The following is a 26,479-nucleotide window of genomic DNA, read 5'->3' as shown; positions in this document are numbered from 1 at the left end:
TCCCAAAGTCTGCAATGCAAAGGAAAAAACAAAATCTGCAGCTCATGAAATCTGATCAAATCTTCGTGGGAGAGGGCGGCACAGTGGCTAGTTCTGCTGGCTCACAATACCAGGGACCTGATTTCGATTCTGGGGTTAGTCACTGTCTATGTGGATGGAGATATACAGCTTTTTAAAGTTGCAGCAGTAGCTCACCGATAGTCCCAGTAACCTAACGCGTAAGGCACTGGCTTCCTAAACCAGGGAGCATGTGTTCGAGTCACTTCTGGGATGCGGCTTATTTTAACACTTAGGTGTCCAACATTGGCAAATGCATTTCTTGCCAACTAATCCTGGCTATTTCTGGGCAGATATGTTTTGGGTGGTACATTGGTTAGCACTGCCGCCTCAAAACGCCAGGGTCCGAGGTTCAAATCTGGCATCGGGTCGCTGTCTGTGTGGAGTTTGCACATTCTCCCCCTATCTGCATGGGTTTCCTCCGGGTGTTCCGGTTTCCTCCCATTGTCCAAAGATGTGCGGCTAATGTTGATTGACCGTGTTAAATTGGCCCTAGTGTCAGGGGTATTAGCAGGGTGAATGCATGTAGTTACAGGAGTGGGGCCTGGATGGGATTGCGGTCAGTACAGACTTGATGGGCCGAATTGGCCTCGTTCTGTACTGCAGGGATTCTATGATTCTAATGGAACCTTATAACATTCTGACCGGATGAAACAGGGTAGATTCAGAAAGAATGTTCTCTTTAGTGGGGAGTCCAGAACTCGGGATAATAGTTTGAGGATAACGGCTGAGATGATGAGACTTCCTTCAGCCAGAGAGTGGTGAATCTGCAGAGTTCTCTCCCACAGAAAGTAGTTGAGGCCGAACACTATGATTTCAAGAGAAGTTTAATATAGCTCTTGGGGCTAAATGGCGGATCAGGGTATTGAATTTGATTATCAGGCATGACAACAATGAGTGGTAGATGATGTTCCAATGACCTACTCCTGGTTTCGATGTTTTGATGTAACAGGGATAAGAAGAAACAGTAGGGCTAGTCTCGGATTTCAACTCGGGATCTCGGTGGTTAAGGCATACCAAAATGCGATTCAGACCCCTACACCAAGGAGCCTATAAGCAGCCACTGATTGAAAGAAAAGATGCTCTCTTGGCCATTCAAATCCGATCAGATAACTGCAGCGAAGGCGGAAGATGCTGCAGAAACTTAGGAATTCAGCCAGAATTTGTGGACAGGGAAACAAAGCTCATCTTTTACGTCCATGGCCTTTCATTACAACAGGAAAAGGTGAAAAATGTGGGAATTTGAAACGACTGAAACTCAGGAGGGAGGAAATGTAACAACAGGAATAGTGTGGAAGTCAGGAGAAATGAAACTATTTGATTTGGTTTTATTTATTATTGTCACATATATTAGTATGCCGTGAAAAGCATTTTTACTTGCGCGCTATACAGACAAAGCGTACTGTTCATAGAGAAGGAAACGGGAGTGCAGAATGTGGTATTGCAGTCACTGTCAGGGTGTAGACAAAGATCAACTTAATGCAAGGTAATGGCCATTCAAAAGTATGATGGCTGCAGGGAAGAAGCTGTTCTTGAGTCGGCTAGTACGTGACCTCAGACTTCTGTATCTTTCTCTCGAAGGAAGAAGATGCAAGAGAGAATGTCCGGGGTGCGTGGGGTCCTTAACAATGCTGGCTGCTTTGCCGAGGCAGCAGGAAGCGTCGACAGAATCAATGGATGGGAGGCTGGTTTGAGTGATGGATTGGACTACATTCACGACCCTTTGTAGTTTATTGCGGTCTTGGGCAGAGCAGGAGCCATATCAAGCTGTGATACAACTAGAAAGAGTGTTTTCTATGGTGCACCTGTAAACCTTGGTGACAGTCGGAGCTGACATGCCAAATTTCCTAAGTCTTCTGAGAAAGTAGAGGCGTTGATGGGCTTTCTTCACTATAGTGTCGGCATGGGAGGCCAGGACAGGTTGTTGGTGATCTGGAGACCTAAAAACCTGAAGCTCTGGACCCTTTCTACTTCGTCCCCTTTGATGGAGACAGGGGCATGTTCTCCTCGACGCTTTCTGAAGTCAATGACAATCTCCGTTTTGCTGACATTGAGGGAGAGATGACAGAAATGAGAAATGAGAAAATACTTTGCAGTTCACGGCCTCAGGGTGAGGTACGCACTAAATTAGAAAATGAGTACACCACAGAATGAGGCCATGCTAAGGAATGGCAATATAATTCCAAGTCAGGATGGTGAGTGACTTGGAGGAGAACTTGCAGGTGGTGGTGTTCCCATGTGTCTACTACCCTTGTCCTTCTGGATGGAAGTGGTCATGGGTTTCGAAGGTGCTGTCTAAGGATCTTTGGTGAATTGCTACCGTGTGTCTTTTAGATACATATCGCTGCTACTGAGCATCGGCTGTGGTGGGATTGAATGCTTGTGGATGTGGTGCCAATCAAGCGGGCTGCTTTGTCCTGGATGATGTCAATCTTCTTGTGTGTTGTGGGCGCTGCACCCATCCAGGCGAGGTGGGAATATTCCATCACGCTCCTGACTTGTGCCTTGTAGATGGTGGACAGGCTCTGAGGAGTCAGGCGGTGAGTTATTCGCCGCAGTATTCCTGGCCTCTGACCTGCCCTTGTAGCCATTGTGTTTATGTGGCGAGTCCAATTGAGTATCTGGTCAATGGTAACCGTATGGATGTTAACAGTGGGGGATTCAGTGATGGAACAACTATTGACTGTCAAGAGGCGATGGTTAGATTTTCTCTTATTGGTGATGGACATTGTCTGGCATTTGTGTGGCGCGACTGTTACTTGCCACTTGTCAGCCCAAAGTCTAATATAATGCAGCACACTGCGGACTTTCAAAACCTGAAATAGAAACAGAAAATACTGGGTTATGTCAGTACTTTTGGAAGTATCTGTGGAGCGAGAATCAGAACGAACGCTTCCCGTCCAGCTCTCACGTGGCAGGCGCAGACATGATGGATGTCCGCGCCTGCCATGTGGGTGTCCGAGTGGGCTCTGTCCGTGCTGTAAGATTCTGTGCCTTTGTGACTCTTTTTCGGAGCCAGTCAGCAGAAAGCCATCCCGCCGTTTGCACCTGAAACAAATCACAATATCTCCTTTCGAACACAATATTTCGGTCAAAACGGGGCTCGCCCGGGATTTGAACCCGGGACCTCTCGCATGCTAATGGGGCGAGGTACCCTAAGCGAGAATCATACCCCTAGACCAACGAGCCTGCACGTTAGTAGCCAGCAAAATAAAAATTGTTTAACTTTCTACAAAGCAGTTCTGACACCTCGAGTGAAAGCCGAAATTGATTAAATAACTTACCGCATCAGCATTTGTGGACTTTAAGTTCCAGCAAAATATCCGTCCAATATTGTTACCTCGACTGTTTGCAACTGTGGGTTTTTGTTTATAAAGTACACATGTTACAGTCAATAATTTTAACCCAGCGACTTCAACATGTGACAACTCTGAGTCTGCCTTTGATACTTGATCACTTTTGAAAGGTGTGGTCTGTCTGATGACATGGTTCACCTGGGAGATCTGTGGGTTTGTGTGAAAGGATCGGGGAGCGATTGGACTTGATGTGATAGTAATATGAGTAAAAACATGTTAAACTTCCCAACAGTGACAATCAGTAACCTCAGTGAGGGAAAACACTTAGACGGGACTGTATTGTCAGGTTCACTATGAGTAAATTTTCGCTGATTTTTAACACCATGTGTTGTCCTGACAATGAATCATTGATTATCGACCTGTGCCAGATTTTGTATGAGGCCCGCGGGAGCCTCATTCACTGTGGCTCTCCCTGCCTCTGACCTGTGCCACACTTTTGTCCCACCTCACGCGTCCTACCTTGCTATTTACCACTGCAAACTCAATTTAGAAATGTAGTTATATTTTTCTTAGCAATGTTATTGTAGATGGATTACTTCAAAGTTATTATATTGTACATGTAGTTCGATTACAACATTGACACACTAACCATTACGAATTTTCACTTGGATACCACAGCATAAATCCATTTCTGCAGTATTATTGTTGCTGCTATTGGAAGTTATAGTTATTGCCGTGCAAACATGTAACTTTTGTATTATCAGTATCATTGTTGTGCTTGAATTATCACATTGTCACCTCTCTGCGCATGTAAATATGTATCATCTTCTCCCTGTTCCAGTGGGCGAATTACCACAACGTTATCACGATATAATTCTCGATATTCTTCGTGTTGTGGATATTGAGAGCAATGGATTGAGTCGTACAAATAATTGCTGTCTGAACATAATGAAATATTTTATTGACAGACCTTAGGTGTCAATGGGTTTTTGACAGTATAGGAGGATTGCAATCGTGGCTCTTTGGTGAGTAATTGGTACACACCCATAAAAAACACAAGAACACTATTTTCGTCTCCAGTCTGTATCCTGGACTCTCATTACACAAGTCACAATTTCTCTCCATTCTTTTCTGATTGCTTTGACTATGTTGACCGAGGTACGGTAACTGGAGGCATATTTTGCATGGAATATAAGTGATTTTGGAAATGCCTGCGGTCAGTTGCACGCCTCTCTCTGAAATTTCAGAAGACATATTGAATGGACCCAGTACTGCTTGCGAGCTCCAAATCTGATATTTACCTTCAAATATGCACTTCAGGTCAGATTTGTTCATTTACCCCTGCAATGAGAGTAAGACTCTCTTCAATTGCGTCCTTTACATCTGCCAGTTCCAGTATTACATTATACACCAGCAATTACGGCTAATTCTCAGGTTAGGAGCTCCTTTCAACATTGCCTTTGTAAATTCAGAGAAACGCCAATTGGCTCCCGCTGTTTTGATTGAAGATTTATATTTTGGTTTAATGCAGGCATTTCCAACAGTGAATAGTTTAAGAATAATTCTCCAGATGGGGCAACTTTTGAAGTTGAACGAGATGGGAACTTTCCAGTTGAATATGGCAATTAATGTATTTTTATAATTACATATCCAACGTGTCCTGTAATAAGTTGCTGACTATTCCTGAAGTTGCATTTATGGTTATTTAATATTTTCTTAAATTTCATTATATTGTATTGCATTATGCAGTTCCATGTCACTGACCCAGCTTATTTATAATTCTTATGATTATGTGCATGGGAACCCGAACAAGGGACAGTTTGCAAAGCAGAATCAAGTCGCAAACGTTTCAATTTCTTGCACAATCTTGTATCATTTGGATGGGAGTTGAGAAAATAACATCTTGTCTATCGTGCTGTCACCCATATGTTCCCTTTCCTTCTCTATTTTACAGCAAACTTGGCAGTCATTTTAATCCTATACCGAAGGAGCTGTGGTCTCTCCAGATGTATAATTTACTATGTGGTGTCCATGGCGTTGATGGATCTCTTGGTCATTATCACCAGCGTGATATTAAGCCGGACTGCTGGGATTTATTTCCCCGGCAGTTTCCTGTCAATCACACCAATATGCATTCTGCACGTTGTGATAATCTACGCAACCATTGACAGTTCTGCCTGGTTAACGGTTGCTTTCACCTTTGATCGATTTGTGGGCATTTGCTGCCAGAAGCTGAAAATCAAATACTGCACGGAGAAGACAGCAGCGTGGGTCATAGGGACCGTCTGCACATTGAGCTCTCTAAAAACATCCTTCCTGTATTTTATCTTTGAACCTCTGCATATAATTGACAACATACCTTGGTTCTGTGTTATAAAACAATTATTTTATACATCCCCCGCATGGGACGCCTATGATTTGTTTCGAACAATTTCAATGCCCTGTATCCCATTTATTCTGATTTTATTGTTCAATGCTCTGACCGTCAAACACATTGTCGCGGCTAATCGGGCCCGCAGGAGACTCCGGGCACAGAGTAATGGAGAAAAACAGAGTGACCCAGAGGTGGAGAAGCGGAGAAAGTCCATTATTTTACTCTTTGCCATCTCTTATATACGTTATTTTTTGTGACGATACTCTATGTCCGAATTGCAAAGGTTCCTTATTTTTCTGTTCCTGATATTAGTGAATGGTCATTTATCTTGGAGGAAAGCGGATATATGCTGCAGTTTCTGAGTTCCTGCATCAACCCGTTTATTTATGCTGGGACTCAAAGGAATTTCAGAGCCGAGTTAAAGAATGGAGTGAATTATCCACTGAAATTATTTATTAATTTGTTTAAGTTTTGAAAAATGAGATAGAAAACGAAAATTTCATTAAACTCCAACAATTCATCTACTTCTCAGTGCCACAATAGACCACCCTTCAAATGTTGCTTTTTTGTCGACACGTGCACAATATGCGAATTCAAGAATTTATAAAGAAAACTGAATCACTGTAAAACAAAATCGGTATTGCAATCTCGTGTATCCACGGGATTCGCTTGTCTCCAACCTCAGTGGTGGTCCAGTGATCAAGATTCGACCAGTTTATCTCCACGGCCGCGGTTTGATTCATGGTCAGTTAATATGGACCAAATCATTGTTCACGTATTATAATAATATGACTCATAGGAAATGCGTAACTCTTCTGAATAGTGGAGTGAGAGTTGAACATATAGACAAGGAACAGGCGGAGCCCGATCAGACACTCGAACGTTCTCAGCCATTTTAATAAGATCGTGACTCATCTGATAGTAATCTGCACTCCTCATAATCAAGAAAACCTAACACCCCCTTGCTTAGCAAGAATCTATCCACCTCTGCCTTAAAAATATTCAAATACTCTGTTTCTACCGCCTTTTCAGGCAGAGTTCCAAAGATTCACGAGCCTCTAGAACATAGAACATTACAGCGCAGTACAGGCCCTTCGGTTCTCGATGTTGCGCCGACCAGTGGTACCAATCTAAAGCCCCTCTAAACTACACTATTCCAATATCATCCATATGTTTATCCAATAACCACTTGAACGCTCTCAACGTTGACGAGTCCACCACTGCTGCAGGCAAGGCATTCCACGCCCTTACTACTCTCTGAGTAAAGAACCTACCTCTAACATCTGTCCTATATCTCTCACCCCTCAATTTAAAGCTATGTCCCCTCGTGCTAGCCAACACGATCCGAGGACAAAGGCTCTCACTATCCACCCTATCTAATCCTCTGATCATCTTGTATGCCTCTATTAAGTCACCTCTTAACCTTCTTCTCTCTAACGAAAACAACCTCAAGCCCCTCAGCCTTTCCTCATACGATCTTCCCACCATACCAGGCAACATCCTGGTCAATCTCCTCTGCACCCTTTCCAACATTTCCATATCTTTCCTATAATATGGCGACCAGAACTGTACGTAATACTCCAAATGCGGCCGCACCAGAGTTTTGTACAGTTGCAGCGTGACCTCCTGGCTCCGAAACTCAATCCCTCTACCAATAAAAGCTAACACACCGTACGCCTTCTTAACAACCCTATCAACCTGGGTGCCAACTTTCAGGGATCTATGCACATGGACACCCAGATCCCTCTGTTCATCCACACTACCAAGTATCTTACCATTAGCCCAGTACTCTGTATTCCTGTTACTCCTTCCAAAGTGAATCACCTCACACTTTTCCGCATTAAACTCCATTTGCCACCTCTCAGCCCAGCTCTGCAGCTTATCTATGTCCCTCTGTAACCTGCCACTTCCCTCCTCACTGTCTACAACTCCACCGACTTTAGTGTCATCCGCAAATTTACTAATCCATCCTTCCACGCCCTCATCCAAGTCATTAATAAAAATGACAAACAGCAGTGGCCCCAAAACAGATCCTTGCGGTACACCACTAGTAACTGAGCTCCAGGATGAATATTTCCCATCAAACACCATCCTTTGTTTTCTTACAGCGAGCCAATTCCTGATCCAAACCACTAAATCACCCTCAATCCCATGTGTCCGTATTTTCTGCAAAAGCTTACATGGGGAACCTTATCAAACGCTTTGCTGAAATCCATGTACACCACATCAACCGCTTTACCCTCATCCACCTCTTTGGTCACCTTCTCAAAGAACTCAATAAGGTTTGTGAGGCACGACCTACCCTTCACAAAACCGTGCTGACTATCCCTAATCAAATTATTCCTTTCTAGGTGATTATAAATCCTATCTCTTATAATCCTTTCCAATACTTTGCCCACAACAGAAGTAAGGCTCACCGGTCTATAATTACCAGGGTTGTCCCTACTCCCCTTCTTGAACAAGGGGACAACATTTGCTATCCTCCAGTCTTCTGGCACTGTTCCTGGAGACAATGACGACACAAAGATCAAAACCAAAGGCTCTGCAATGTCGTCTCGAGCCTCCCAGAGAATCCTAGGATAAATCCCATCCGGCCCAGGGGACTTATCTATTTTTACCCTTTCCAGAATTGCTAACACCTCCTCCTTATGAACATCAATACCATCCAGTCCAACAGCCTGCATCTCAGTACTCCCCTCAACAACACTGTCCCTCTCCAGTGTGAATACCGACGAAACATATTCATTTAGTGTCTCTCCTATCTCTTCAGACTCCACGCACAACGTCCCACTCCTGTCCTTGACTGGCCCTAATCTTACCCTCGTCATTCTTTTACTCCTATAGAAAGCTTTAGGGTTTTCCTTGATCCTACCTGCCAAAGACTTCTCATGTCCCCTCCTGGCTCTTCTTAACTCTTTCTTTAGGTCCTTCCTGGCTAACTTGTAACTCTCAAGCGCCCTAACTGAGCCTTCACGTCTCATCTTAACATAAGTCTCCTTCTTCCTCTTCACAAGAGATTCAACCTCCTTAGTAAACCTCTGAGTGAAAATATTTCACCTCATCTCCGTTCTAAATGGGTGACCACTTACTTTTAAACAACGGACCCTAGTTCCTATGTGTGCAACAAGTGGAAACATCCTCTCTACATCCACTCTGTCAGGACCCCTCGGGATCTTATATATATTTAGTCAAGTCAACCCTCACTCTTCTAAATTTCAACAGATAGAGTTTACCCTATCTCACCTTTCCTCATAAAACAGCCCACCCATTCCAGGGAGTAGAATGATAAACTTTCTCTGAATACATTTACAGATTTTTTGAAAAAGTTGCTAATACCATACACTGTACAGCAAAATAGTCTCACTCGTGCCTTGCAGAGCTGAAACATTATCGTGGTACTTTTGTACTTAATTCCCCTCGCATCAAGTGATAACAATCTATTAGTTTACCTCATTATTTGATGTACCTGCCTAATAGCCTTTAGTGATTCATGCACTCGGACACTCACATTCCTCTGCTCCTCAGAGCTCTGGAATATCTCGTCATTTAGATAGTATGCTTCATTCTCACAAAATGGAAAATTTGATTTCATTTTGTCATCTAAAGCTCATCAGAATTCTGCATCTGTCGGCCAGAATGCGAGAAAAAAAATAGCAAGTCTGGAAGCATTTGTGGATCGATCATTGAAACTCATATTTCATGTCCATGACCTTTCACATTGATTCCAGGGCACTCAGAGACAAATGCTTGCAAAAGGGTCCTTCCAACTCGAAGAAATACTCCACCCAATGTTGCCAGCTCCACTGTCTTGAACAGGGGTTTGATGGATACAAGGAAATCATAAATAACCTTGACAATGCTTAGTGGGAAGTGAACGTTCCAATATGCAGTTACATGCACTTCATAACTTGCTTTGTCGAAGTACAATTCGGTGGAAAACCATAACCATGCGGCAGAGAAATTGATCCATCATTAGAATCAGAAAGTGCCATTCCAGACTAGGGGGCTGAAATAAATCTAGGGGTACTCGATATGGCTCAAAGTAACAAGAGATTTGTTGCCAAGAATATATTAGTATTTACAACAGAAGCTCAAATAAAATCTATGATGTAGATATGATTCCGAAGGATCTTAACATACAATCACATCAAGTGAACAGTGAGGAAAATAATGCAACTCTCCTCCCAGTCTCATGGGGCAATGGGCTGCGAGCAACTAAAGGGAGGGTGATGGACAACGAACGGACCAGAGACACAGGAATGTCAATTTCATACATGCGTTTGGTAGCAATGAGAAACGATCAGATTTCAACAGGAGGAAAGCTACGGTAATTATTCCGTGCAGCCATGTAGTGAATGAGATCCAATACTTCTCTCATTTGTGGCGTGTCGGAATTGGGAGCGCTCGGTGTAAGACTTGGGCCAGTGCAGGTACATTTCCGATTTGATTTGATTTGATATATTATTGTCACATTTATTGGTGTGCAGTGAAAAGTACTGTTTCTTGCGCGCTTTACAGATAAAGCATACCGTTCATAGAGCACAAAGGGGAGAAGGGAAGGAATGGGTCCAGAATGTAGTGTTACAGTCAGAGATACGACGTCCAGAAAGACCAGATTAATACATAGTTAGTCCATTCAAAAGTCTGATGGCAGAAGTGAAGAAGCTGGTACTTCCCTACTAAACAGTTTTTTCTTTGACAAATTACGCAGCATGAATTGAACGCCAACGCCCGTGTAATAAACTTGGGTTTGAGGGAAGGCCTAATATTGCTGTTTATTTAAGAGCTGAAATGTAACCGACTGTTTCTCATTCACATGAATTGATGATGTCTGTCAGTGCAAGGGCAATGTTCACAAAACTAGGTTTACCGCTGGATTTATCAACTGTTCTGTTGATGATCTTCAAGGGGATGGCTTCATGTCCCACCACACAGGAGTAAGAAGCGCCGCTGGCCCACTCCTCCGCTGCAATGGATAACAGGCTGTACATGAAGAAGGAGCTATTGCCCTTCTTCCCCATCACCTGGTTGTTCCTGTAGTTCCCAGGATTCACCGGCTGGCAATTGACGGTCCACTTGACAAAGGTCTCTCGTGGGGAGAAACCTCTCACAAAGCAACTGAGGTAGACGAATCTCGGAGAGGAGACTTCTTCTGCCGAGGGCAGGAGGACAGAGACGGACGGTGCACGAGGATTTGGATCTGCAGAAAATGCAAAATAAATGTCAATAAACTGGAGAATTCCAGAAGTAGTGAAAGAGGTTGACAAGTGTGAGAAGAATCTTTGTTCTCCTGAATGTAGAATATTTTCCTTGTCCCCTTTGCATTCTTACCCTGCTCGGAGTACGGACCAGTGCCGTCATTCTCTCCGAAAACTGCGAGTTGGACTTGAAAGTTGGATAGAAATGACAGCAGAGAAGCAGGCCGTTCCGCCCCAGTGCTCTGTGCTGGTGGTCAATCTCCACAGTTTTTTCGACGAGTATTCAACCCTTGTATTCTTTTTCTCTTTCGCTACCTTGCACAATTTTCCCTGAAATCTATGCCCTGTACATTCAAAGGTTTTGGTTCGTGGCATTATCAATTATCATTGTGATTCACTAAAACAACAAAAAAAAACAATGTTCTTTCCACCAGCGTAGGGGAGAGGCACAGGCATCATTTTATTGCTCCAATCTCACCTCGCACCTTCTTTCTTCTGGATGAAATTGCTTAAATCAAACGGCAGATCCGGATGGCTCACCGCACAATCAAACTCAGCCCCACTTTGCCAGGCTACTGTCGAGATGTTTAAATTGCTGACCACGCTGAAAGGATCCTCTCCAGGTGTTTCGGCAACCTCTGATTTCAGACGCTTCTTTTCTCGAATCCAGGACACGTTGACTCCATAAGGAGCATCAGAAATTACGCAGGTTAAGGTCACGGTCGCCTCCAGTAAGACCTGTTCCATTGGTGGTGGCAGTATCATCACTGTGGCATCAGGATATCGGGGAGGATCTGTGCATGAAAGAAATGAACATCAACCCAAGTTCCGTCTTCAGAATCAGGACAGCAATGTTCAGCATTTAGTCTCTAAATAAAAATAAATCAACTGCGAAATATCAACCTCTATCAACTTTTACGTTCCATATTTATTGGAAAACCAACTTGGTCAGTACTCAAAGTCGCTTTATAGAGTGGATACACTTTCCAACGCTGTATCACAACGCTATTACCAGTAAAGGGTCCGAAACATCTATGGGATATGGCGTGTTTTGCGAGGCCAGCATTTATTGCCCATCCCAATGCCCTTGAGAAAATGGTGGAGAGCCTTCTCGATCCAATGGAGCCTAGGTGCTCCATGTCCACCCACAATGTTCTTAGGGATGAAGTGAAGGATCAGCGATATATTTGTAAGTCAGGATGGTGAGTGGCTTGGAGGCAACATCCAGGAGGTGGTCCTCCTCCTGCCCTTGTCGTTCCTGAGGGCAGTTGGCGTGGGTTTAGAAGGTTTTGTCGAAGGAGGCTTGGTCAGTTCCTGCTGCGCATCTTGCAGGTGATACACACGGCTACCACCATGCATCAGCCTGGAAGAACAAAATATTTGTGAAATGGTTGCCAATGGAGCGGCCTAGATAATGCTCAGCTTCTTGAGCGTTGTTAGAGCTGCACTCATCGAGGCAAGTTGATAACGTGTGAAACTCACTCACTGAATGGCAGCAAATTAGAATGAAACTGTCTTTGCTGATGTGATGAAATTTTGAATGATGAGCAACCCGAATATATCTCTTACATCATAATGAAACGCAGATTACATGAGTGAAAATTAGAAGTTATGTGCTTTTTATCAACTTCAGTAAGTCCCTGGTTATAATTAACATTAAAAGGTTCGTCATTGCAAGAATCAATTCCGGCCTCCCAGATTGCCTGGATCCACGACAGTTCGCCGACCGCCGCAACAGGTCCATAGCAGATGCCATCTCCCTGGCCCTGAACCCAACCCTGGAAGTGATAGATAACAACGACACCTATATCAGGCTCCAATTTATCGAAGACATCTCAGCCTTCAATAACAATATTCCTATGGAAACTCTTCTCCAAACTCCGTGGCCTGGGGATCGGCTTTTCGGTCTGTGACTGAATCCTGAACTTCCTCACCCACAGACCGCAATCAGTAAGGATTGGCAACAACACCACCACAACGATCATCCTCAACAGCAGTGTCCCACGAGGTTGCTTCCTCAGCTCCTTGCTGTATACTGCTTATACGCTTCTGACTGTGTGGCCGAATTCTCCTCCATCTCGATTTTCAAATTTGCTGATGACACCACTGAAATGGGCTCGATCTCAACCAATGTCGAGACAGAGTACAGGGATGAGATAGCGAATCTGATGAAGTGGTGCGACGATACTAATCTCCCCCTCAATGTCAACAAAACGAAGGAGATAGTCATCGACTTCAGGAAGTATAGTGAAGGACATGCCCCTGCTTATATCAAAGGGGACGAAACAGAAATTGTCGAAAGCTTCATGTTTTCAGGTGTCCAGATCACCAGCAACCTGTCCCACTCCTTCCACGCCTACGCTGTATTTAAGAAAGCACCAACGCCTCAACGTTCGTAAAAGACTACGGATATTTGGCATGTCCGCTACGACTTTCACCAACTTTTACAGATGCACTGTAGAAAGCATTCTTCCTAGTTGTATCACAGATTTGTATGGCCTGCGCTCTGTCCAAGACCTCAAAAAACTACAAAGCCCAGTTCATTGGAAGTAAGTGTGCATTTAGAAGACGGAGTAAAGAAGGCAAGTTGTATGTTGCGTTCAAGGTAAAGAGGATTTGCGTATATTTTTCACAATCAACCACACTTTCTACAACAGAATAGGTAGAATTGCTAGTTGTCACTTGTCAGCCGAAGCCTGGCCTTGCTTCATTTGTGATGTGGAGATTCCGGCTTTGGACTTGGGTAAACACAGTGAGAAGTCTCACAACACCAGGTTAAAGTCGAACAGGTTTATTTGGTAGCAAACGCCATTAGCTTTCGGAGCGCTGCTCCGGAATCTGGTGTCATCCTTCATCATTCCCCACACCCCCACTTCTTGCCTTCAAACAACCGCAGAACCTCAAACAGACCATTGTCCGCAGCAAACTACCCAGCCTTCAGGAGAACAGTGACTACGACACCACACAACCCTGCCACAGCAAATTCTGCAAGACGTGCCGGACCAACGATACGGATGCCATCATCTCATGTGAGAACACCATCCACCAGGTATACGGTACATAGACTTGCAACTCCGCCAACGTTGGCTACATGATACGCTGCAGCAAAGGATGTCCCAAGGCATGGTACATTGGGGAGACCATGCAGACGCTACTACAATGGATGAATGAACACCGGTCGACAATCACCAGGCAAGAGTGTTCTCTTCCTGTTGGGGAACACTTCAGCAGTCACGGGCATTCGGCCTCTGATCTTCGGTAAGTGTTCTCCAAGGTGGCCTTCACGACACACGACAATGCAGAGTTGCTGAGCAGAGACTGATAGCCAAGTTCCGCACACATGAGGACGGCCTTAACCGGGATATTGAGTTTATGTCACACTATCTGTAACCCCCACGACTTGTCTGGGTTTGCAAAATCTCACTAACTGTCCTGGCTGGAGACAATACACATCTCTTTAACATGAGAACATAAGAACATAAGAAATAGGAGCAGGAGTAGGCCATCTAGCCCCTCGAGCCTGCCCCGCCATTCAATAAGATCATGGCTGATCTGAAGCGGATCAGTTCCACTTACCCGCCTGATCCCTATAACCCCTAATTCCTTTACCGACCAGGAGTCCATCTATCCGTGATTTAAACGTATTCAACGAGGTAGCCTCCACCACTTCACCATTCCAGAGATTCACCACCCTCTGAGAGAAGAAGTTCCTCCTCAACTCTGTCCTAAACTGACCCCCCTTTATTTTGAGGCTGTGCCCTCTAGTTCCAGTTTCCTTTCTACGTGGAAAGAATCTCTCCATCTCTACCCTATCCAGCCCCTTCATTATCTTATAGGTCTCTATAAGATGCCCCCTCAGCCTTCTAAATTCCAACGAATACAAACCCAATCTGGTCAGTCTCTCCTCATAATCAAAACCCCTCATCTCTGGTATCAACCTGGTGAACCTTCTCTGCACTCCCTCCAAGGCCAATATATCCTTCCGCAAATAAAGGGACCAATACTGCACACAGTATTCCAGCTGCGACGTCACCAATGCCCTGTACAGATGCAGCAAGTATATCTGCTTTTATATTCTATCCCCCTTGCGATATAGGCCAACATCCCATTTGCCTTCTTGATCACCTGTTGCACCTGCAGACTGGGTTTTTGCGTCTCATGCACAAGGACCCCCAGGTCCCTCTGCACAGCAGCATGTTGTAATTTCTTTCCATTTAGATAATAATCCAATTTGCTGTTATTTCTTCCAAAATGAATAACCTCACATTTGTTAACGTTATACTCCATCTGCCAGATCCTCGCCCCCTCTCTCAGCCTGTCCTAATCTCTCTGCGGACCTTCTACGCCCTCCAGCCGATTCACTTTTGCACTTATCTTTGTGTCGTCTGCAAACTTTGTTACCCGACACTCAGTCCCCTCCTCCAGATCGTCTATATAAATGATAAATAGTTGAGGCTCCAGTACCGATCCCTGCGGCACGCCACTAGTTACCATCTGCCAAGCAGAAAAGCACCCATTTATTCCGACTCTCTGCTTCCTGTCGGATAGCCAATCCCCAATCCACGCTAACACCCTACCCCCAACTCTGTGTGACCCAATCTTCTTCAGCAACCTTTTGTGAGGCACCTTATCAAATGCCTTTTGGAAATCCAAAAACACCGCATCCACTGGGCCCCCTCCATCAACCGCAATAGTCACATCTTCATAAACATTCAACAAGTTCGTCAAGCACGACTTTCCCCTCATGAATCCATGTTGCGTCTGCTTAATCGAACCATTCTTATCCAGATGGCCTGCTATTTCTTCTTTAATGATGGATTCCAGCATTTTCCCAACTACAGACGTTAAGCTAACTTTTCCTGTGCTTAACCCTCTCTCCACTCACATAGTCCGTACCTTTAAGATTTGATTATCTGCAAAGACTCGCATTCCAACCATTATTTTGTAAATTGAGTTTGTCTTTATATGCCCTGTTTGTGAACTGAAATCCCACTCACCTGATGAAGGTGCAGCGCTCCGAACGCTGGTGGCTTTTGCTACCAAATAAACCTGTTGGACTTTAACCTGGTGTTGTGATACTTCTTACCTTGCTTCATTTAGCCATAGACTGCTTCAAGTGTCTCTGCATTTGCAAATGATGCTGAACATTGCACAATCATTGGAGAACATCCCTCCTACTGACCCTATGATGGACGGAAGGTCCCGAGGAACTCCTGTAGTGATGTCCTGGAACCTGAGTTGATTGACATCAAGCAACTGAAGCTATATTTTTTTGCTCGGTCTGCCTCCATCCTGAGACGTATATTCCCCTGATTTCCACTGACTGCAGTTTTGCTCGGGTTCCTTGACGCCGCACTCCTTCAAGTCACATCTTTATGTCAAGGGCAGCCATGCACATCTGTGGTTTAGACTTTGTGCAATAAATCTCATCATCACGTTATTTTGCAATTTGATCCCTTTGTAATGACTGTTGCCCACGATAAAAGGAAAATGGAAAAATGCCCACATTTTAAAACGGAGAAATGCAGAACTTGAGAAATTATAGACCAGTTAATTTGAAACAGGAGCATCCGGAGGAAACCCATCCAGACATGGGGAGAAAGTGCAAACTCCACACAATCAAGTTATGTTCACAATAATTGAATAATTTATTTGAAATTAAAACGATATTCATTTCAAACTCGCATTGATTTCTTTGTACCAAGATGAGACATTTTCTTGAGCTGAACACAGTTTGTTTAAGGATGCATTCGTTTCTAAGTTCATTGAGGTGCACTTAAACATACTCCCGAACTGATGGAATTTTGCATTCACTGAAATGACATTATATTACTCCAGTGGGAAAGATCTGTTATGTTGAATTGATTCGCACTCATATTAGCAAATCATAGAGAACAGAAGAGGCCCTTCGACACATCGAGTCCGCAGCGACACATTAGGGTCACCTAACCTCCCCCTTAATCCCATTTGTCAGAATTTGGCCCATGGCCCTGAATGTCAAGATGTGCCAAGTGCTCATCCAGATGTTTTTTAATGGATGTGAGGCAATCTGCTTCTACTACACTCCCATGCAGCAAATTCCAGGCCATCACCACCCACTGGGTAAAAATCTTTTTCCTCACGTTCCCTTAAACCTCCTGCTTCTCACCTTGAACCTCTGTCCCTCGTAACTGACCCTTCAACTAAGGGGAGCAGCTGCTCCCTATCCACTCTATCCATGTCCCATAATCCTGTACACTCGATCAGGTCGCCCCTGAGTCTTCTCTGCTCCAATGTAAACAAGTCAAGCCGACGCAACCTCTCTTCATAACTTAAATGCTCCATCCCAGGCAGCATCCTGGTGAATCTCCTCTGCACCCACTCCAGTGCAGTCACATCCTTCCGATAATGTGGGGACCCAACTGTACACAACACTCCAGCTGTGGCCTCACCAAAGTTCTATACAACTCCAACATGACTTCCCTGTTTTTGTCCTCTATGCCTCGACTGATAAAGGTAAGTGTCCCATATGCGTTTTTCACCACCCTACTAACATGCCCTTCTGCTTTCAGAGATTTGTGGACAAACGTTCTTGTGTCCCACCATTCATTGAAAGCTTTCTTGTCAAATTACTCCTTCCAAAAGTGTGTCATCTCACACTTTGCATGGTTAAAATTCATCTGTCACTTATCTTCCCATTTGACCATTCCATCTATATCTTCTTGTAGCACAAGGGTAACTAGCCCAAGGCCTCACTGCTAACCACCTGTCCAGTCTTTGTCTAATCCACAAATTTACTAATCGTACCCTCCACATAGGCATCAATGTCATTTATATAAGTGACGAACCATACGCACCCCAAGGTAGATCCCTGTGATACGCCACTGGACATTGGCTTCCAATCACTACAGCAGCCTTCTGTCATCGCCCTCTGTCTCCGACAAATGAGTCAAATATGAATGCACTTGATTGAATCACCCCGTATCCCATGTGAATTTACGTTCATTACAAATCTCCCATGTGGGGTCTTGTCAAAGATTTTGCTGAAATCCATGTAAACTCCATCGGCTTCACTACCCTGTTCACCTGCTCAAAAAATTAATCAAATACTATCGGCATGACATTCTTCTGACGGAGCCATGCTGACTAACCCTGGTCAGCTTCTTCAAGCGGCACGGTGGCACATTGGGTAGCAGTGCTGCCTCACGGTGCCAGGGACCCGGGTTAGTTTCCTGGCTTGGGTCACTGTCTGTGTGAAGTTTGCACGTTCCCCCCGTGTCTGCGTGGGTTTCCTCCGGGTGCTCCGATTTTAATCCCACAATCTGAAAGGCGTGTTGGTTAAGTGCATTGACCCGAAAAGGCGACAGAGTGTGGCGACTAGGGGAATTATCACTGTAACTTCACTGCAGTGTTAATATAAGCCTTACTCGTGACGAATAAATAAAGTTTTAAAAAAACCTTTAACTTCAAGTGAAGATAAATGCCCTCCTTCAGAGGCTGGAGGTTAATTTTCTTGATACCTGATTTATAGAGTATGAAAATAAAACACTGTTTAATGATTCGAAAATGTTTTTTGCTTTGTACTTCATGAAACAATTAGGTTTAATTAAACTCACAAGACACCTGGCCGTTGTTATAAAACCAATTTCAAATTATCATATATATATTAAATATATATTTAATTAAGTCGAATCTAATTTTAACAATTTGAAATGAATCATACCTTCGACTGCTTGATTTATCCATAAACTTGTAAACTCTCGACGTTTCTAAATGCGCTGATATATCATATTCTCAGTGATTATTTTCCATGTTGAATTTACGAAGGAACGTTTTGGGACTTTTCAAATCTGTCTGAAATTACACCACACTAACATGATGGGCAGTAACATTAGTTGGTCCCTGAATTAGGACTTCCTGGATTACTATATTGAAACTCCAATATGATCGGTAAAAGTACTATCTAACTTTAATAACATTGGTTTTTTTCATATTTTCTCTGGTGATTCGTACAATCTACGAAAATGCGTTTTAAATACATTTGTTGATGGATAGAATATACAAAAATGATAAACTTTATGAGAAAAAAGTGATTGAGGTAATCTGCAACACTGAAAAGTAATGATCAAATCGAGTTGAGTTTTTGTTCCAATTAATATTTAATGGAATTATGAATATGGTCCAGCTATTATCTGTTTTTCTACTGTAAATCTATTCTCTGTACAGGACAGTGATGTGAGACAACATTTTGTTATTAAACTCATAACTTAAGTTAACCTTTTAAAATTATATTAATTGTTTGAAGCCAAGCTTTTATTTGTCAGTCTCTAATCAGGAGGGTTCAGGAGGGTTTCCTGACACAGCATGTGGACAAGCCTACAAGAGGAGAGGCTGTACTTGATCAAATACTGACCAATGAACCTGGACAGGTGTCAGATCTCTCAGTGGGAGAGCATCTTAGGGATAGCGATCAGAACTCTATCTCCTTTAGGCTTGCATTGGAAAAAGAGAGGATCAGGCAAGCTAGGAAAGTGCTTATATGCAGTAAGGGGAAATATGAGGACATTAGACAGCAAATTAGAGGAGTAAATTGGAAGGAGGTATTCTCGGGGAAATGTACTGAAGAGAGTTTTTCAAGGAATGTCTGTCTAGAGTTCTACAGGACAACGTTCCGAGCAGACAGGGAGGAGTTGGTAGGTTAAAGGAACCGTGGTGCACGAAAGTTCTGCGGGACCTAGTCGAGAAGAAAAGGAAAGCGTACAAAAGGCTCAGAGAGCTTGGCGAAGATAGGGATTTAGAAGAGTATACGGCTTGTAGGAAGGGACTAAAGAAGAAAATTAGGAGAGCCAGAAGGGATCACGAGAAGGCCTGGCAGGTAGGATTAAGGAGAACCCTAAGGCGTTCTATAAATATGCGAAGAGTAAAAGGGTGAGACGTGACGGAATAGGGCCTATAAAAGGTGAAGGCGGGAAAGTCTGTAAAGAACCAGTAGAAATCGCAGAGGTGCTCAATGAGTATTTTGCCTCGGTTTTCACAGAGGAGAAGGACCTGGGTGGATGGACTGCGGGCGTGCGGTGGACTGAAAGGATTGAGTATGTGAACTTTAAGAAAGAGGTTGTGCTGGAATCTTTGAATGGCATCAAGATAGATAAATCACCGGGTCCGGATGGTATGTACCCCAGGTTACTGTGGGAGGCGAGGGAACTGATTGCAGAGCCTCTGGCGATGATCTTTGCGTCGTCGATGGAGACGGGAGAGGTGCCGGAGGATTGGAGGATTGCGGATGTGGTTCCTATTTTCAAGAAGGAGAATAGGGACAGCCCAGGTAATTACAAACCGGTGAGTCTAACCTCAGTGGTTGATAAACTGATGGAGAAGATCCTGAGGGACAGGATATATGAGCATTTAGAGAGGTTTAGTATGCTCAAGAATACTCAGCATGGCTTTGTCAAGGGCAGATCTTGCCTTACGAGCCTGGAGTTCTTCGGAAATGTGACTAAACGCATTGACGAAGGGAAGGTGGTAGATGTGGTTTATATGGATTTTAGCAAGGCGTTCGATAAGGTCCCCCATGCAAGGCTTCTAGAAAAAGTGAGAGGGCATGGGATCCAAGGGGCTGCTGCCTGGTGGATCCAGAACTGGCTTGCCCAAAGGAGGCAGAGAGTGGGTATAGATGGGTCTTTTTCTAAATGGATGTCGGTCACCAGTGGTGTGCCCCAGGGATCTGTTCTGGGACCCTTGCTGTTTGTCATTTTCATAAATGACCTGGATGAGGAAGCGGAGGGATGGGTTAGTACGTTTGCCGCCGACACGAAGGTTGGTGGGGTTGTGGATAGTCTGGAGGGATGTCAGAAGTTACAGAGGGACATAGATAGGATGCAAGACTGGGTGGACAAGTGGCAGATGGACTTCAACCCAGATAAATGCGTCGTGGTCCATTTTGGTAGGTCAAATGGGATGAAGGAGTACAATATAAAGGGAAAGACTCTTAGTACTGTCGAGGATCAGAAGGACCTTGGGGTCCGGGTCCATAGGACTCTGAAATCGGCCCCGCAGGTGGAGGAGGTGGTTAAGAAGGCGTATGGTGTGCTGGCCTTTATCAATTGAGGGATTGAGTTTAGGAGCCCGGGATAAAGATGCAGCTATATAAGACCCTCGTCAGACCCCACTTGGAGTACTGTGCTCAGTTCTGGTCGCCTCACTATAGGAAGGATGCGGAAAAGATTGAAAGGGTGCATAGGAGATTTACAAGGATGTTGCCTGGATTGAGTGGCATGCCTTATGAGGATAGGCTGAGGGAGCTCGGTCTTTTCTCCTTGGAAAGACGAAGGATGAGAGGAGACCTAATAGAGGTGTACGAGATGTTGAGAGGCATACATCGGGTGGACTCTCAGAGGCTTTTTCCCAGGGTGGAAATGTCTGCTACGAGAGGACACAGGTTTAAGGTGCTGGGGGGTAGGTACAGGGGAGATGTTAGGGCTAAGTTTTTCACACAGAGGGTGGTGGGCGAGTGGAATCGGCTGCCGTCAGTGGTGGTGGAGGCGAACTCAATAGGTTCTTTTAAGAGACTCATGGATGAATACATGGAGCGTAATAGGATGGAGGGTTATATGTAGGTCGAGAAGGTAGGGATGTGTTCGGCACAACTTGTGGGCCGAAGGGCCTGTTTGTGCTGTAGTTTTTCTATGTTTCTATGTTTCTAATCAGATCAAATCTGAGCCGTCCTACAATTTAAATAAAATCGTCTGATTAATTCCTCGACGGCCAGTGATGTTCAATACTCAGAAAACTAGAATCATAGAAACCCTACAGTACAGAAAGAGGCCATTCGGTCCATCGAGTCTGCACCGACCACAATCCCACCCAGGCCCTACCCCCATATCCCGACATATTTACCCACTAATCCCTCTAACCTACACATCTCAGGACACTAAGGGCAATTTTTAGCACAGCCAATCAACCTAACCCGCACATCTTTGGACTGTGGGAGGAAACCGGAGCACCCGGAGGAAACCCATGCAGACACGAGGAGAATGTGCAAACTCCACACAAACAGTGACCAAGCCAGGAATCGAACCCAGGTCCCTGGAGCTGTGAAGCAGCAGTGCTAACCACTGTGCTCCCGTGCCACCCATAAATACGGGCTTGTCCGGGATTTGAACCCGGGACCTCTCGCAAGCTTGTACAGTTAAACACCCAAAGCGAGAATCATACCCCTCGACCAACAAGCCACCAAACTGCCTCAAATTGGAGGAGTGGCAATTATGTCGCTGTCCAAATAGCAAGGACAGTGAAGGAATAAAAATACCAAAAATGTATTAACTGCATACATCTGTTGCCAAACATGAGGGTTAAACTGTTGCTTTGATAAACGAAAACTTCAAGTCATCTGTTTTCATCAGGGATGCAACCATTATTTCCAATCCACATGTCAAACTTAACACTGCTGAAGACTCAGGATCTTCTTATTGAAATAATTTGAAGCATAATCCAAAAGAAAATCCAGTGGTGTTGATCGTATGCAGAGCGCTGCAGAATTGTGAAAGAATTATATTACCACGAAAGCATATTTAGTCAAAGTATATTGCAGCCACATAAGTGGCAGTTATTCAATTTATATTGTCCCTCTTAGCAACAACAGTCCTTTGGAGGATCACGCCAACATATCATAACATTTGATGGATGGGTTGATGGTTAACAGGAAATACAAGCAGACTATAAGGCAGAGGATACATTTTGAAGAGTTAGTCATATTGCCCTCCATCTGGAGACTAATATAGTTGAGTTCAGGGTACGATGGAGGATTCCCTTCACTGGTGAATCAGAGAGGTTCCCATGACAACTGTTAGTTCCAAATTCCATTCTAATTGCCTTCAAAGCCACCACCTCCTCTGATGGGATTTGTTCCCATGTCGCCACAGCATTATCCCGGGCACCTCGATTACTGGTCAAGTTCCATTAATAATATGCCACTGTCTGCCCGATAAAATAAAGAGGTGATGGGGGTAATGTAACAAACAGTGACATTTGGATGCCATGACATTTTGTTTCCGGGATCAATGAATGAATTGATGGATATATCCATAGATGGGCCCGAAAGACGTTGTTCTACATTCTCCCCTTTGTTCTCGTGTACTTCATTAATTGAACCAGGTCCTTTATTTCATCTGTGTCGACCACCTTCATTCCTTACAGAGTTGTTGAGTGAATTCAATCCCCAGACTATCAGGAAACATCGACTGTCCGTCACCAGACGATATTCCCGCTCTTCTGCTGATTCTTCCACTACTGATGGTGAGTCTTCACCTCAAGGACAGAAAGAGGGAACATGAAAAGTATGTCGACGGAGGGTTGTAATATTTGGAACATGTGATCCTTTCATGGACAACAAACCACTCAGCACATCTTCGCCCAAATTAGTGAAGCTAACAGATGAAAAACTTAACGATGTGGCAATGTAACTACTGGATAGCTGGCATTGTTTAATTACTTTCCAAAGCGGAGTTATAATTAATAAAAAATAAAGATTCATTGTCGTTACAAATCACCATGCACTCCAGTTAGATATCAGCAGTTTCTGTGATTATAGAATCCCTACAGTGCAGAGAGAGGCCATTCGGCCCATCAAGCCTGCACCGACAATAATCCCACCCAGGCCCTATCCCCGTAACCCCATGTATTTACCGTCCTAATCACCTTGTGTACGTGTGAGAATGAGAGAGAGAGATTGCGTGTGGTGTGAATAGCTCCCTCTCTCCTTCAAATACACTGTCATCAGCAACTTCTCAAACAAGTCTTTGTCACATGCCCTTGTAAACTAACATCTCATCTACCATTCCTCCCTAAAGCCATTGAATGTTTTACCTTCCACATATTGTAAATTGTTTTACCTTTCTAATCGTGTATAGTAAAGTTTGTTTTTATTCAGATCTGTGGAATCTTATGCCTTTATTCACTTGCGAACCATCAGAAACAGTGCCTCATGCAATGTCCAAGGAGGGCCTGACCAGCACAATAGTAATGTGGTTCAGCGAAACATAAATTTGGAAAGAAATGACTGTAATAATCAAGAGGCCTAGGACTGTATAAAACATATCTGATAATTTCCATATGTTTTTCAGTCTGAACTTTGTTGACGCTCCCACGTGATGCGCGTTGGACAATTTTATGATGTTTCGCGTGCTGGGTAAATGCGTAAAAATGGTGTGAGAGTGCAGGTTCTCTGGTGTGGATGACCTTTGGCTACTGCCAGCATCATTTATACTGTGTGGAAATAACTTACCTTTTGTGAGGAACTATGTGTTGCAGGTGACTTTTACTTCAGTTATGGGAGTACATTCGACAGCATATGACTTACATTGCCATTCCGATTCTCTTCTGTTCTAATGTCACTGAGCCATGCTGGTTTTAGCCTCATGGCTATCATATTTCTTAAGCAATACCAAATAATGAATATTCCACATGATAAGCATGTCTTACATTTGCGCAAGTATTAACTAATTAATTCTAAACTATGTTAGACTGCACGGATCGGCAGCTCCCTGTGGTCTCGAAGCATTCTAAACCCCTCCCTGAATGATCATGGGAAGTTACTGCTCAATCAGTTTGTTCAACAAACTGTAAATAGTTGTAGAATTTAATTGCCTCCCTATAGATTTCCAATAGTATAAATGTGGATTTATTGGACCTTGTCACAGAGAGTCCCTGTGATCAACCGTCATTATTTCTCATACAGAATGCATGGTCGAATAACTGGTGTAGTTTATGGCATTTACTATCCAATTATTGCTGCCATTGGGGTTCCGGGTAAGTCATTCTACGAAATCATTAACTTGACGTGCCGCTGTTTTATGAAGTTAGTGCTGAACATGGCAATAAAGAACATGACATAATTGTTTCCAGGTATCTTCTAAAAACTTATTTGCTCAGTGGTGGCCTATCATTTCATTATTTAATTATGTTTTATTTAAACTCAAGTCTTACTCATTAAGTCTCTGACACATTCAATACTCTGTGGCTGTTCTTGCCAGCATGCGTTTATGAAAGCGAGGCTGCTCATGTCTTTGAAATCTATAGTTGCTGTGAGAATACATTTACAGCAATACAAACTTTGGGCATGATTCCACAATCACCGGACATGACATCCCAGTATATACCCTGTATGGCTGCTGAGAATTCTCTTTCAACGAGGTCGCCACTCACGCATCAAACTCCAGTCAATATATACCATTTTTCGCTTCTCATCATGGAGCAATTCATATCATTGCTCAGCAGAATGGAAACTGCTGTTTCCAAGCCAGCAGGATTTCTGATGCAAACCATCTGATGCTCCTTAAATTGCATTAACTTGATACATCCTACCTACTGAGAAGATTCCCGTGGAATTCTAACAAGCCAAACTGAATCCTTATCACATTATACAGTTTAACAATGCAACTGTAACTGATATATCAACCGTATTTACAGACTATTTCGTTTATGGGATACATGATACAAAGGTTGAATGCCAAATGTCGTATACGATCTGGGCATCTTCAGCCTTTCAGTCCTTAAATTTGCAATTATTGTCCAGAATCACATTGCCTTTCTTCCTCACTCTGTTCCTCACATGCTTTCCTTAAGCGTATTTCGTCGTCCAGTTATTCAGCATTTAGCATAATTAATATCTGCTCCTGTTGTTAGATGTCAAATTGTACTGCAGCACTTTCCTGTTAAGAGACTTGGGAAACCTTTTGCCTTCAAGGTGCAACATAACTGGAGGTTGCCCTTGTAGCTCTTTCTGAAACACAATTGACATTGAAAAATAATCAATAGCCGTCTCTTCTAACGAAGGTGAACTGGAAAATATGTCCAAATAGGTCTGTCACACCCAGTCCTTGTTTGGAATTTGTTGAATAACTTTACAACTTTAATTTTCTTTTTCCTCTCAGCTAACGTGGTGGCGATTGTGATTCTGTCCCGAGGAAGGTGTGGTCTCTCCAAATGCATTACTCGTTATCTGATTGCCATGGCAGTGACGGATCTCCTTGTTGTTGTCATCGCTGTAATATTCAATCGGATTATTGGCATTTATTTTCCGGTAAGTTTTATGTCGTTGACTCCAGCCTGTACTCTGAGTTCTGTGATAATCTAGGCAAACATGGAGTGTTCTGTTTGGCTAACCTTATTTTTCACCTTTGATCGTTATGTAGCCATTTGCTGCCAGAAAGTGCGTACAAACTATTGCACTGAAAAAACAGCGGATGTGGTGGTAGGAACGGTTTGTTTGTTGAACTGTTTGAAAAGGATTCATTCGAACTTTATATATGAGCCAGTCTATATAGTGGAAAATGTGCCTTGGTTTTGCAAGATAAAATCAAGCTACTACACTTCCTTCTCATGGGCAGTTATGACTGGTTTGCACTTGTATTAAATCCTATTCTGCCTTTCCTTCTGATTTTGTTGTTTAATGCACTGACCGTGAGACACATCCTGGCGGCCAGTAGATCCCGCCAGAGACTCCGGACTCACAGCAGTGCAGAGAATCAGAATGATCCAGAAATGAAGAACAGGAAGAAGTCTATTGTTTTACTTTT

The 26,479-nt window shown here is 43.6% G+C and overlaps 2 non-coding genes across 2 annotated transcripts; both read right to left on the bottom strand.

Annotated features, from left to right (window-relative positions):
• Positions 1-3,156: 3,156 nt before the first annotated feature.
• On the bottom strand, positions 3,157-3,246 carry trnap-agg (transfer RNA proline (anticodon AGG)). The gene is given in 2 exon segments: positions 3,157-3,192; positions 3,211-3,246. It is a non-coding gene; the product is annotated as a tRNA-Pro (tRNA).
• An 18,799-nt stretch (positions 3,247-22,045) lies between these two features.
• On the bottom strand, positions 22,046-22,135 carry trnap-ugg (transfer RNA proline (anticodon UGG)). The gene is given in 2 exon segments: positions 22,046-22,081; positions 22,100-22,135. It is a non-coding gene; the product is annotated as a tRNA-Pro (tRNA).
• Positions 22,136-26,479: the final 4,344 nt, after the last annotated feature.

This window comes from Mustelus asterias, unplaced genomic scaffold (genome assembly GCF_964213995.1).
Source record: "Mustelus asterias unplaced genomic scaffold, sMusAst1.hap1.1 HAP1_SCAFFOLD_145, whole genome shotgun sequence".
NCBI classification, from domain to species: Eukaryota; Metazoa; Chordata; class Chondrichthyes; order Carcharhiniformes; family Triakidae; genus Mustelus; species Mustelus asterias.
Note: the sequence above shows the minus strand (reverse complement) of the source record. Positions and strands in the feature narration are given on the sequence as shown.